Source organism: Oryzias melastigma, linkage group LG12 (assembly GCF_002922805.2).
Source record: "Oryzias melastigma strain HK-1 linkage group LG12, ASM292280v2, whole genome shotgun sequence".
Taxonomy (NCBI): domain Eukaryota; kingdom Metazoa; phylum Chordata; class Actinopteri; order Beloniformes; family Adrianichthyidae; genus Oryzias; species Oryzias melastigma.
This window is the reverse complement of record NC_050523.1, coordinates 3,997,065-4,010,408: the sequence shown is the minus strand read 5'-3', so window position 1 is coordinate 4,010,408 and position 13,344 is coordinate 3,997,065. Positions and strand designations below refer to the sequence as shown.

At 36.3% G+C, this 13,344-nt stretch overlaps 1 long non-coding RNA gene across 2 annotated transcripts in view; it reads left to right on the top strand.

Annotated features, from left to right (window-relative positions):
* The window catches only part of LOC112162972, a 30,624-nt gene that overhangs the window by 8,312 nt on the left and 8,968 nt on the right, over positions 1-13,344 (top strand). For both annotated transcript variants that reach the window (XR_004948754.1, XR_002922204.2), the window contains exon 3: positions 6,228-6,314. This is a non-coding gene — a long non-coding RNA (uncharacterized LOC112162972). The remainder of the gene's footprint in view (positions 1-6,227; positions 6,315-13,344) is intronic.

Genomic DNA, 13,344 nt, shown 5'->3' with positions numbered 1-13,344 from the left:
TCGCCGGGTGATTTTCACCTGTGCAAAAGTGTTTGCATGATTTTCAATATATTCCATTTTCTTGAGTGTCCCTGGAGGTGTCCCAGGAATGGGTGGACCAAAAACCAAATATCCAGCATCATTATTTTTTTTTAGGAATTTTTTGTTCTTAACTTCCTCATTTTCAAGCATGTTTTTAGGATCTTCCTTTGCTCATATTTTCCATTTTCTTACATAAACCACAGTTGAAAGTAAAAGAAAGCTAATCTAATTTGTCATGTGTTGTTATATTTTGATCTATTTTTTATGACAAATACTTTTTATTGGGTATATCGGGTAAAAATTACCAAGCAAAAGTGATGGTGCAACTTTTGTAGCAAAAGTGTTCTTGACTGAATTCTGGTCATCAGATCTGCGGTCTGGAAGAAATTTGTAAAAAGAAAATAAAAAAACAACAGTTTCATTTCTGTCTTTTTAAACTTTTCAAGACAAGTTGAATAGATGTCCCGGTTACCATAGTGTTGCTTTATGCAGCCAGTATATATTCCAACTACTGATTATGTTTTATTTAGGGATGTCCCGATCCGATCACGTGATCGGAAATCGGGGCCGATCACGTGGTTTGGGACTCGATCGGAATCTGACTCCTTTGTACAATCAGGATCGGACATTTCATTTATTTTCATTATGATCAGAGCTTTATATTTCATCTTATCTTTATGGATAAATACCCCACTACAAGTCTGCATGTCCCGAAAAGATCACGAAATGTCATTACCAGAAAACGCAGCAGAAAACGGCAGCAAGTCAAGCATAAGGCTAACAAAACAAAAGCTAACAAGGCTAGCTAGAAAGCTAACTTCTGGGACCAATAACTCTTTTAAAAACGCTTTAAACTGACAGCAAGTGTCTATATTGGTTTGTCATAACACAAACAACAACCTCTAAAGGTATTCCAAAAGAAAATGACAGTATTTTTTTTTTTTCGTTTTAATGTGAAGCTCTTCATGCTGCAGACAGATGGCTACACAGCAGCTGCTAACTGCTACATGCTAGCGCCGTGATATAACTCCTTAGGACCCCAGCTGTCCTTTGATATGCCTGTTTGATTTATCTGACAGAGAAATAACAGTTAAGAAAATTAACTACTGTGGTAATAAAACCGAAAATGTGATGTCTTAAGAACTTAAAAATTAATAACCTTAAAAATAACTAAATAAATACAACTAATAAATTAAAACTAATAATGATATCAGCTATTCATGAACACTCATCAAATGTTATGCTAAAACAAAATCATAATTTATTTTTAAGAATTCTAAATGAGGACAGGAATCACATTTGGTCAAAAATGTTCAAAAGCTCTAAAGATGTTAAAGTTAAAGTCACTAAACTTTATCACATGACTAATTATCACTTATATAACAAGAAAATTGTATTTTCTTTCCTAGTTTATATTTGCTGTATTTTTACTTGTTTATTAAAGCTACTTCACAGAAGTGTTTTATTTAAATTTTTAATGTTAAAAGAAGGTTAATGAAATATAAATGAGGGACAACACTAATATGTGTGTTTAATTTATTCATGTTTTAAATGTCTTATAAAAGTATCGGATCGGGATCGGTATCGGCAGATACACAAAATCAAATGACTCGGAATCGGATCGGGCCCAAAAAAACCTGATCGGGACATCCCTAGTTTTATTTCTAATTTCCCCTTCTGTCCATACACATAGCTGGTATTTAATGGATTAAAGAAGAACATAAACACCAATGCAGACGATAAAATAAATAGTCACAGCACCACAAAGGATACACATACAGAATTTGCTCACCTATCTAATGTTAAGTATAAATTATATTCATAAATCTCTCCTTCTATGAAAAAAACTTTTGTGACTTTAGCATTAAAGTCATCCCTATGTTTTTTTAGTTTTAAGTCTCACAATCTTATTGAAGATGTGTTGATCCAGCATAAATTATCCTTATTTCTTCACATTTTGATTGAAGATCAAAGATATTGGGATGTTCAATTTAAAATGGTAGCAAATATAGGTCAGTTAAAAGTCCCACTCCAACTATGTTTTTTCTGTTGTAAAAGCATTGCTGATATGATTAGACAGTTTTTAGCCAAAATAATAATTTAAAAACGATTGGTTTTTAAGAGATATTTTCTGCAGAGCGGCAGGAGCTCATGGGAAATTTATCTCTGGGTTGTGGACGGGACTGTTGGCGCGAATGTGAACTCCGCTAAGATGTCAGTATCCCTTTGTTTACACTCCCTCCCTCTAGCTTATAGCACCTCACGAGCCCAAGCTAGCTTTAGCATAGCTGTTTGCTAAGTATTACGGCATCTGGCATGCTGACTTATTTCCTTGTATAAGATATAATACAGTGATTTTTTTATTTGAAAAATGATTGCAATTTTTCGAATGAAACAAATTGCATTTTTAGCACCGACAAGTGGACAAATATCTGTTTTATCATTCATATTCATCTGATGATGGCAAACAAAGGTGACAATTTATTCTGCATTAAATTCTGCTTCTTGTGAGAGTAATTCCCCCTAAATACGATTAGTACTCAACAATATTCTGTTTTTGTAGCTTGATTTTGCAGAGGGCAGGTTAACGTTTTCCATGTATGGAGCATAATTCTCATTGAAGAGTATCTAACATGAGTGAACTGCAGTATTAGGGCTGTGGATTACTCATTACTTAGCGGTGATTCGATTCACAAATCAAGCTTAAGAGTTTAGATTAAACCATGATTCTTACTTTTTCATGTTTGAACAGTTGCTGTCTTTTTACTAGATGTATTAAATTAAAATATCTATTAAATCACCATTTATATTTTTATTCAGGACAGATGATTAGAAAAATGGATAAACACAAATATTTAGACAGAATAAAATTATGTTTGTCACTTAAAACAAGTTTTTTTTAAGTCAACTTTCTGGTTAACTATGGCAGTAAATAAAACTTTTTTTAGTTGATTAAACAACAAATCCTAAAAATGCTCTCCACAGTTTTTCTATCCTCTAAATTCTGCAACATTTTACGTTCTGAAGCTTTGCATATCAGTGCGATGTCGGTCTGAAAAGACGCTTTTCCTCGCTGCCGGATCAGCGGATTTACGTTAAGAATTCACTTCACTTCTGAGCAGAGCAGCATATCAGCACCAGGCGGCTTTTCTCGTCTTCAGAATCCGCTGGAACGATGTTAATTGTATTAACGGTTGAAGAGTTACCAGAATCAGAAGAGTTCAGTGTTAAAACAATTAGATTTTTTTCTGAACTTATGTCAGTAAACGGAACGTCAGACTCATTTTTGTTCCAACTACAAAAAAACAATCAATAGTTTTGCTTTGAAAATGGGAAACTTCAACACTTTTAAAGATTTGTTCACTTCCGGTGAAAGTAGCGCTGCGCATTTGGATTATTTTTAGTTTACAAACTTTAAATCCAGTGTTATTCTGCATTTCAGAGCACTAAAGACATCGTTCTCAAATAGTCTTTTTACTACACTTTTTTAAAAAGATTTATAAAGATTGCAAATCAGCAATCGTGGACCTTGAGAATACTGAATTTTCAGGAGCAGATCACGAGTATCACTGATACTTGTTACAGCCCTGCTAAGTAACAGTAACAGATTACTGTAACAGAATCCTGTAACACAGCCAATCTTAGGCAGTACTAATCACTTTTTACTAACATTTTTCTCACAATGTTCAATACTTTCTGGATTTTCACATTAAAAATGTAAAAAAAGGTTCTCATTTATTCAGGTGACCCCTTCAAGTTGAGTCATGGCAAAAAGACAAAATCTTTCTTTAAAAGTTTCTCCACAATGGTGAACAATGACAAACATTTTACAAATAACATCCCTTCTTTTATAAACAGAAGATTTCATTTGTATTTATTTATTTTTAATGAAAAAAATCTTCATATAGTCCTTCTGATCATGGATCTACATGTGCTGTGATAAAGTCTGAAATAGTGTTACCTCTGCTCACATAATCATGTGATTTATTGATACTTATGGATTTTTAACGACCTGTAGTTGTGTTTGTTGGTAGGTAAAAATATGTGATTAGAAGTTATGAACCGAAAATGATAATTCATGTAAAGGAAATGTTTAGGTGAAGTCCAGTGCAATTATATAAGTTCATTTCCTCCCACTCCCATTCAAGTGATCCATGATTTATAGATCTAGTTATCTTATGTCTGACATATCTTTGTACGAATCTAAACCTCTGACTGTAATTCAAATGCATTCTTGCTCGATTGCTTTAAATAAACTATTTCAAATCAAAATAATCAAGTTAAAATATTTTTAAAGAATTTTTCATGTAAACATGGATCATAATTAATCAAAAAGACTCATAGATCTAAAGAAACTTTGTCACCTATTTTCAGTCTATAGTTAAAAAATGTATTTACTTAATGGTTGTACTATTTTTATTTTGTACAAACTGCTCTCTTTACGTGTTTAATGATAAAAGAAGATGAATAAAATCAGATCGGATTGTATCAGTATCATAATCAAATGAATCAAAGAAAATAATTCTGATCGGGAGTCGGACATCCCTGATGCCAAATGTTTTTTTTTGTCACATTAATAGACTGAATTCCCTAAAATCAAATGACAAAAATGAATGCCAGAAAGCTGAATGTGAAGTATGAAAAATATACCTAAAATAGCTGTAGAATAGATGATCAGTTTGAGGATTTCAAAGAGTCAAAGAATGAAGAATCTCACATTCATCAGTGATGTTAACAGAACAAACTCACTGTTTATCATGTCAGGAGGATAAAAAAATAGCAGCGATCTCTAAACTGTTCAAAAATGTTTGCCCTTAGATGTTAAAGCTTGATAAAAATTGAAGCAATATTTACAAAATAAACAAAAATGTACTTGGAAGTAAAATCTGCTCATTTATTTACTTTAATAGCTCTACATTTGAGCAAATCCCATTAAATATGATTGATTCTGTGCTTTTTTTATAATCATTTTTTAAAATATGTTTCATACTTCTCAGTATTTAAACTGATACATTTTGAAATCCACAATTCTGCAGAAACAAAGACTCCTTAAGGCAAGTTATTCCCAAATGGAAACCGCAGATCTTTCTCTTAAATATTAAACACGTTAAAAAATGAAGAAATAAATTTACAACAAACTGTAAAGAGACGGTTAAAGTCTGAATGTAATCTGATGGGGGAGAGCAAAAAAAGAGTTTTTAGCTGAAGTGTGGCGGCTGGTTTCTAAAGGTAGATGCTGCTGATGAGAGATTACGGTCGGCTGTGTTTACCGATACTGACTATCGTCACATCAGTCTGCAGCCTCCGTCACTGCTGGAAGACTCGCTCCCCCTGGAAAAACACGAAAGAAAGGCTGGAAATTTGAAACTCAAACACAGCAGAGGAGAAAACGGATTCTGTTTCAGTGATGAAGACGAGGATGAGTGTTAGGGTACCTTAGCAGAGGATGCTAGTCCACAAAGATAGCTGACTCACGAGCGTTAAGGCTCAGATTTTCAGCTCATTCTCGTCACTCCCAAAAAAAAGGGTTTGTTGAAAGACAAAAGAATGCAATTTATACGGCTCACAAAGCAGCGTGCGTGACACCCAAGGCCAGGCTGCTGGCTATCACAGACACACATCAGCGATTACAGACAGCAGTGGAAAGTTTTACCTTTCTCTGGACTAAAACATTTGAACAAATGTGCAAATCAAAGTGATTTATGCAGAGATCTGGGGTTATATAAGAGCCAATCTCTTCAACTTCTGCAAAACCGACCTTTTTCTTTGCTGCTGCAAGATTAAAAACACAGATATTCATGTTTCCCAGAAGATGAGTTCTAACGGCAGCAGTTATCCTCCTCCAGCCTCCATCAACGTAATGTTTCTGTGAAATGTTTCAATAAAACGCAAATCAACTTTAGGGTTCCAGTGTGATCGTAGGATTCAGGAACATTATTGGTTTGGCACGGTGATGCAAGTTCAGTTATTAACTGAAATGTTCTGTAGTTGCAAAAAATTAAAATCTCTCAAATCAATCTGGGCATTGTTTTCCTTTTTTTCATTAATCTGAGCCCCAAGAATGACATTTACAGATTTTTACTTTGAATTGATCTCAAAAGTTTTCTTCTTTGGTTCAATACTTCTTGGAAACGAATCTTGGATTAGTGTAAATTCAGCTACAAATAAAAAATGTGCCTCTCATAATGATCTTCCGTTACCCTCAGGTGCCGACGATCCAAAGTTTTAGTGACTTCCTTCCCTGGTCAAACCGAAGTCGTCATTGGACCTCAGTTGGAGCCTGAACCTGACAGGTGAGAAGCAGGAAGGAGGTACCTGGCGTATCTCCTGTTTATGATTTATTCTGTTCACTAAAACTTAAGTCAAAAACTACCGAACCGCAGCAACCAGTACCAGAATCAGCCGTTGGTATTGGCTAAAAGGATTCAGCAACTTTTTTGAGGTTACAACCAAAAAACTTAAATGAATCCACAGGGCTGTAATGACTATCCGGTTCTCGGATACTCGCGATCTGCTCCTGAAAATTCAAGTACGAAGGTTGCTAAATTACGATCTTTATAAATATAGTAGAGTGGAGTAAATATGATCTTGGGCCGATGTATTTTTTGCTCTGAAATGCAGAATAATGTTGGATTTTATGTTTAAGAATTAAAAAAAATCGAAAAAGCGACGCTACTGTCGCCGGAAGTAAATAAATCTTCATGTCTGTGAAACTTCTGGTTTTCAAATTAAACTAGCGAGAGCTTTTTTTTCCCCATTCAAAAACTGAGACTGAAGTCCCGCCCACTGACATACCTTAACAACCGGAGCTTTAGCTCCAGACTTTACGTTCTTTTGGTTTTGTCCCGCCTTGGGACAACTTCAGACTATGATATTACAGACTTAACAGCCATTTTCTGAAATTATTACAGTTCTCACTTATCAGAGTCGGTGAACGCACCGAGACTGAAGTCCCCCCCCCTCATCGATTTTGAATAGTCTATGTGTTAACCCCGCCCCAATGCGCCACAAGAGGGCCAAAAGTTTTTAAACTGAAACTTTGAGATTCAAAAACGAAAAAAAAAAAAGATTTAAATCTGAAAAAAAGTTTTGAAATTCATTCATTCATTCATCTTCCAGACCGCTTCTTCCCTTCCGGGGTCGCGGTGGTGCCGGAGCCTAACCCGGCTGCTGATGGGCGAAGGCGGGGTACACCCTGGACAGGTCGCCAGTCCGTCACAGGGCCTCAATCACACACACATTGACTCCCACATTCACACCTAGGGACAATTTAGAGTCACCAATTAACCTATGAAGCATGTTTTTGGACGGTGGGAGGAAGCCGGAGTCCCCGGTGAAAACCCACGCATGCACGGGGAGAGCATGCAAACTCCACACAGAAAGGTCCCAGCCTGGAGTCGAACCGGGGCCTTCTCGCTGTGAGGCAAGAGCGCTAACCACTGCGCCACCGTGCAGCCCAAGTTTTGAAATTGAAATTTTAAATTTTGAAACCTATTTTTTTCGGCCAAACATTAATACTTTTTTTCAAAATATTTTATTTCGGTTTCAAATAATATTGGCCCCGATTTAGCTCCATACATGTGGTGCCCACAGACCCCCACCTTGAACGTTTGAAACGTTTGACAGATTCTCTCCAGTTGCTTTCAGTGGAAGGAGTGTGGTTTTCCAACAAGCTCACTCCTGATTAGTCAGAGTGGTTGCCATAGAGATATAGACTCAGACTAAGCACTGCCTACTACCGTTGTCTGGTTTTAACATAGCAGAAAACAAATTGCAGAAAAATTGTGTCTGAATTGACTTTGTTTGGTTCTAACCAGAGGACATTGTCTATGGGTGACATCACACTGACGGTGTCCAGTTCTTTCTTATACAGTCAATGATTTGGACACTTGAAAAATAGCAATTGCCCGCTATAGTGCACTGAGTAGTGAGGGAATTTCTACAACTAATTTGTTGTGGTTTAACAATTTTAACACTTATTTCATTTATTGTATATCCTTATTTTTAATGACTGGTTCACTTTTTATTTAGCTGCAAATGTATTCCTTAAAGCTTTTGTTTACAATGACTGAATGATGATGTTTTTATTTAGTCAAAAATTTTAGTATGTTAAAATTCTTTTATTGTATTAATGTTGCACTGACCAAAAATAACTTTTAGAAGTTTCATTGTACCAGTTATAATGACCAATTTATCTAATCAGGGAAACTGTGGGACAGAAAAAATAACCGGAAAAACACAGCTGAAGACTTTTGACGTAACTTGTTTTTTTTTTGTTTTGTTTTTTTTACCAAATATTTGACTTGAAGTTCAATGCAAATACTTCAGATTTGACTTGTGAGCAAACCCAGCCTGAAGGCTTCTGAGAGGCAAAACTGAAGCCCAAAGTAGCTCCGCCTACTCCAACCTTTCAAAATAGTTGAGTAAAAGAAGTTTGTCGCCTAATTGCCAAACAAGTAATCATCTGTGGTATGTACAAATTTAGCTCTAAAAAAAATCTAAACAGTTGATCAGAAAAAAAGTTACAATGATATTTTCTTATTTATAACATTCATGTGGATTCATCCATTCATTTTGGTAATCCCGTGATTTGTCAAAAGCATGAGGGCTGACAGATTTTTTAGAAGTGTGAAAGTATTCAATTAACCATGATGATTAACTAATTACAGACAAATTTGTGTTTTTTTTTCTGTGTAATTCAAATTTATTATCTATATTATTATTATTATTATTATTATTATCATTCCAAAATATATAAAAAACAAGGTTCCAACTGTTTACTTGCATGAACATTTTATTTGAACTTTATTTAAACAATTTAGCTGCTGTGACATCATCAATGTGCGACTTCATAGTGAACAGAACTAAGAGAAACAGTCTGACGAGGTGTCGTGAAGGGCTGACCGCGTTTGATAGTAAATAATGGAATTAAATATGTTTTTAATTCAGATGAGCTTTTAGTTTACTGGGTTTTCTTGTTTTAACTTTTATTGTATTTTACCTATGATGTAATTTTGCCTTGTGCTATATAAATGCATTTCTTCTTCCTCTTCTTCAACACAAGTGATATGGTATTCATTAGAAGCTTGTGGTACTTTTTTTTTTTTATTGCTCAGAAAGATACTACTTTATTAAATTAGAGCACTCTGAACCTGATGCTTTGTTCTAGCTTTTTTAATTTGTAAGAGTTTGAGATTGAAAATAATTCTTCTTGGTGTTTTAAAGAAGAGGTTGGAAATCTGTTTTTTAGTTGTATTTTAATATATTACTGCCCCACAATGTCACAAATTTAAATGAAAACATGTCAAAATGAGGCGTTTTACTTCAAATATTTGATTTGATTAAAGTTAGGATAATTGTTTGCCCAAAAAAATGAATTGCATGACAACACTTGTTTTTATAGAACAAAAAAGACACAATTTAATTTTAAGTCAAAGCAAAGCTGAACTTTGACATTGTACAAAACTATCCGAGACTAAAACATCTGCTGAGTAAATTGTTTTAACAATTACTGTAATTTATTAGGAAAACTCCTTTAAACTAATTAAACTGATCTGATTACTCAAATTAAGGTCAATCTGAAAAACAACTTGGAGCTGCTGTAAGAACGTACGAAAAGTCCGGGCACAGAACGGCTCATTAAACAGACATTGGACCCGGCGTTCTGCAGAAACCAGAGTCTTCAATGCTTTCACACAAGCGAGGCCCGTCACTGATTAACCTGGACTTCCAGTAGAAGCGCTCGATTACCCAAGAAAAGGAAGTAAGGCTGCCCAAAAAGGACCAGCAGATACTGGCACTGAGACTGGAGACTCTGTGCTTCCTTTTCCAACCAGCAATGCTGTCATGTGAGCTGCAGCAGTGGAGGAAATGCACCAATAAATAAAAGCTGTCACCAGCGGACGGCCTCTCTGAAGGAAAACCTGAGCTGCTCAAAAATGGGCACCTCGCTGGAATGACAGCTCATTAGATTCATGTTTAGCCATCACAACACAGATGGGGATTATCAGACATCTCAAAAGTCAAAGGTCACAGGGGAGCTGACCTCTGGGTTTGAATGCAAGCAGATTCATTGTGATGCTAATCCCGTTTTATCCAGTCGGACCTTAAAATAAACCCAGCGCTCTGAAGAATGAGCCGTAATCCCCATCAGCAAGCCTGTGCGCTCCCGTTCTGAGCTGGGGTGTTATGTCACCGCGGTCAAAGCTGCAGCCTTAAAACCATCAGCACATCGCAGAGACAAGGAGCTGCAGCAGGTGCTGCAGATCTCATAAAGGGATTTTCAGAAATGATTTGAAATGTTTATGAAAATCCTGTAAGATAAAAAAGAAGAGTAGTTATTGGAAACAATAAGTCGTGTGTAGGAACAATCACAGGAATTAAAGTCAATGTTCAGTGCAAACAAAGGATGATGCGGGGGATCAGAGCGCTTGTAACGTGAGATTTAAAGGAACGACCACAAACACAAGAGTTCAGAAACTTCTGTAAGAAGTAAAGGTCAGACCTGAAGCCATTCACTTCAGATACTTTCATTTTCAAACCACGTTTTGGCACAAATATCAAACTTTAACCGCTTTTGAGCAGACATAAATACTTAGAATACTAACAGGTTAGGAAAACATCACAATTTGAAATGCTGTTATGGTACGTTCCCAACAGCCTTGGCAATGAGCGTTCAAGCGACCACTTGCGTATGCGCACCATCAAACCTCTCACGTTCACAAGTCACTACAAACCATGCGGCCATTGAACACGCTCCAAAAGTTAAACCAGTTGAACTTTGACCAATCAGGAACATATGGATGGTGTCCTTTTGAATTCACTGAGGTGCCAACCGTTTGAAAATTGATCACTGAAGAGAAATTAATATTTGCAGTTTGTGCGACATCAAGTCTTTCATATATCGGAATTTAAGGTAGCTAAACACCCCTTCCGCTTTTTTTTTCTCCAAGCTTCTCAACTGTAGATCTTTGACATTCCCATCAGCAAAATATCAATAATGAAGCCATAAACATCTCTAAGAAAGTAGTTTATCAGAATTGAAGACCCTGAAAATTTCCCCCACTTTTTGTTCCATTGTTTACAACAATTTTGCACTAAGTAGAGGCACTGCTGTTTGAAAAAGCAGGTTATACGTTTTTCAGTGGTGTTAAAATGTTCTAAAAAGTAAACAGTTGAACTAATTATTTCCTTTTGGCTAACATGACATTCTAATGCTCTACATTCGTCCGCGGCTCACTGATCGCGTCATTTCTACCGTGTTTACATCACTTGACTGTGTGGTACGGTGGCTGTTTTGGTTCAGTTGTTCCACTCTCAATTCATTTTGTATTCAGACTGAGGAATATCAGAGTGAACTGAAGTTCAGTCCGATTGGAAAAGAACGGAGACCTCCTCAAAAGATGGGTCCAAGAGCGGTTCCTGGTACAGGTGTGGTGCCAAGATAGTTGGTACTAGTAGTAGTAGTAGTAGTTGGTCCGCGGTACACACGTGTGCCAGTCAACAAGCTTTTGCCTTCTTGCTCTTGCGGCTTTTCGTAGAAGAATGATCTCTCAAAAATGACACATTGTCAGCTTTGGAGATCGATTTTACTAGCTGTATTTCAAAAGATTGTTTTTATTTAAACACAAAAAGACAGACACATGGTAAACTAAAGGAAAAACAGTCTTAAATCAAAATTACCATGATGATATGAAGGTAAATGAGAATTTGTCTTGGTGGTTTTTAAGCCAAACGCTTGTGAATGAGGTTACGACCTGCGTAGTATCAGGGTTGTAGAGAAACAGCTTGAGGCGGTCATACGCAGGGTTCATCATACACGGCCTCAACACAATCCTCTTAGGCTCAGGTCCAACATGATGGGCATCTGCATGGATCTGATGAAATGTGTTTTGTTTTTAATGCGTTACATGTAAAGAAAAGTACCGCGACCATGCACCGGTCAGGATTACAAGAGGCTTCATTTAGGCCGAGCTGGAGGACCGCCACCGCGTTCAGAAAAAGAGATTGACACCGGTTTGACCTCTGATTAAAAGTCAAGAAGCTGGCAGCTATATTAAACTGAACTATTTAATCAGAGGTGAGACATCTGGCCTCTGGGATTTTATATCATTGCTTTTAGAAACGGGACAATAGAATAAAATCTATGAATTGTATCAAATCCTCTGATTACCTAAATAAACTCTGCTGTTAATCTTGGAAACAGGAATCCATTAGAGGGATGCTGTAAGTTATAACCCCCCCATCACTTCAGTGAATGTCAGAGGTCGCTGACATTAAGCCGGCCTGTCCCTGTCGTTTTAAATGCTTTCATTTTGATGAGACATGGCAATGGTGCCTCCACTGCAGACATTAGGAGATTATCAGAATGATTGATGAGTATTAGAACATTCTTGTTCCCACACAGTGAATTTTATTGACCCGCTGACATGCTTAATGAAATTTGTCTCTCGCATTCCACCTCCTACGGGACGCGTCGGGGTTAAACGCCCACTTTGTCTAAGACGGTGAAGGCTTCAGGATAATGTAATGATATCTGTCTGAACATTGCAGAAATTAGATCATGCGCAGAGCGCACAGTTTGTTCTGACGGGATGGAACAAAGAGCAAAGCAGTGCTGAAACTCGAACGCAGACATACCTCTGACGCTCAGAGATTAGCTAGATCAGATCGTTTCATTCAGTGTTCCACTCTAACTCTGAATAATTGATCTAAAACCTCAAAATCTTAAAAGGGTTTTCTTGACTCTGTGAGCCAATACAGCAGTCGACAAAGACAGAAGCACAGTGGAGATTAAATTAAACAGAGTGGAAAAAATACATGTTTACTCACTTTCTAAACTGTTGAAATTATTCCTTAACTTATATTTTCATAAAATTAAACACTCATCAGGTACAAACAGGGTTCTGTGTAACTTCCAAGCCGTAAAAAAATGAAAATTACTTTATGATATTGTATAAAAGTAACTTTTAACATTACTCTTAGAATTACAATTATGACACATTACTAGACTTTAAAGCAACTTTCTTCATAACAGATTATAACAAATTGATTGACATACTACAAAGTATTTTACATTGACTTCAGAGGCGATATTTTGTAGTTTGTAGTAAAGACAAAGCCTGACTAAGGTTAGTTTACTGAATTACATTAACGTTTAAAAAAAAATGCAGAAAATCTGCAAAACCTGCATCTCTCCTCATTGTAAATAAGTATTGTTTAGATTCAGCAATCAAATATCTGCTCCTGTCGGTCAGTGATTCACTCATTTCCTTTTTTCTTTGGAATTTAAGGGTTAATTTAGACCCGAAAAGTCCTTTGGTC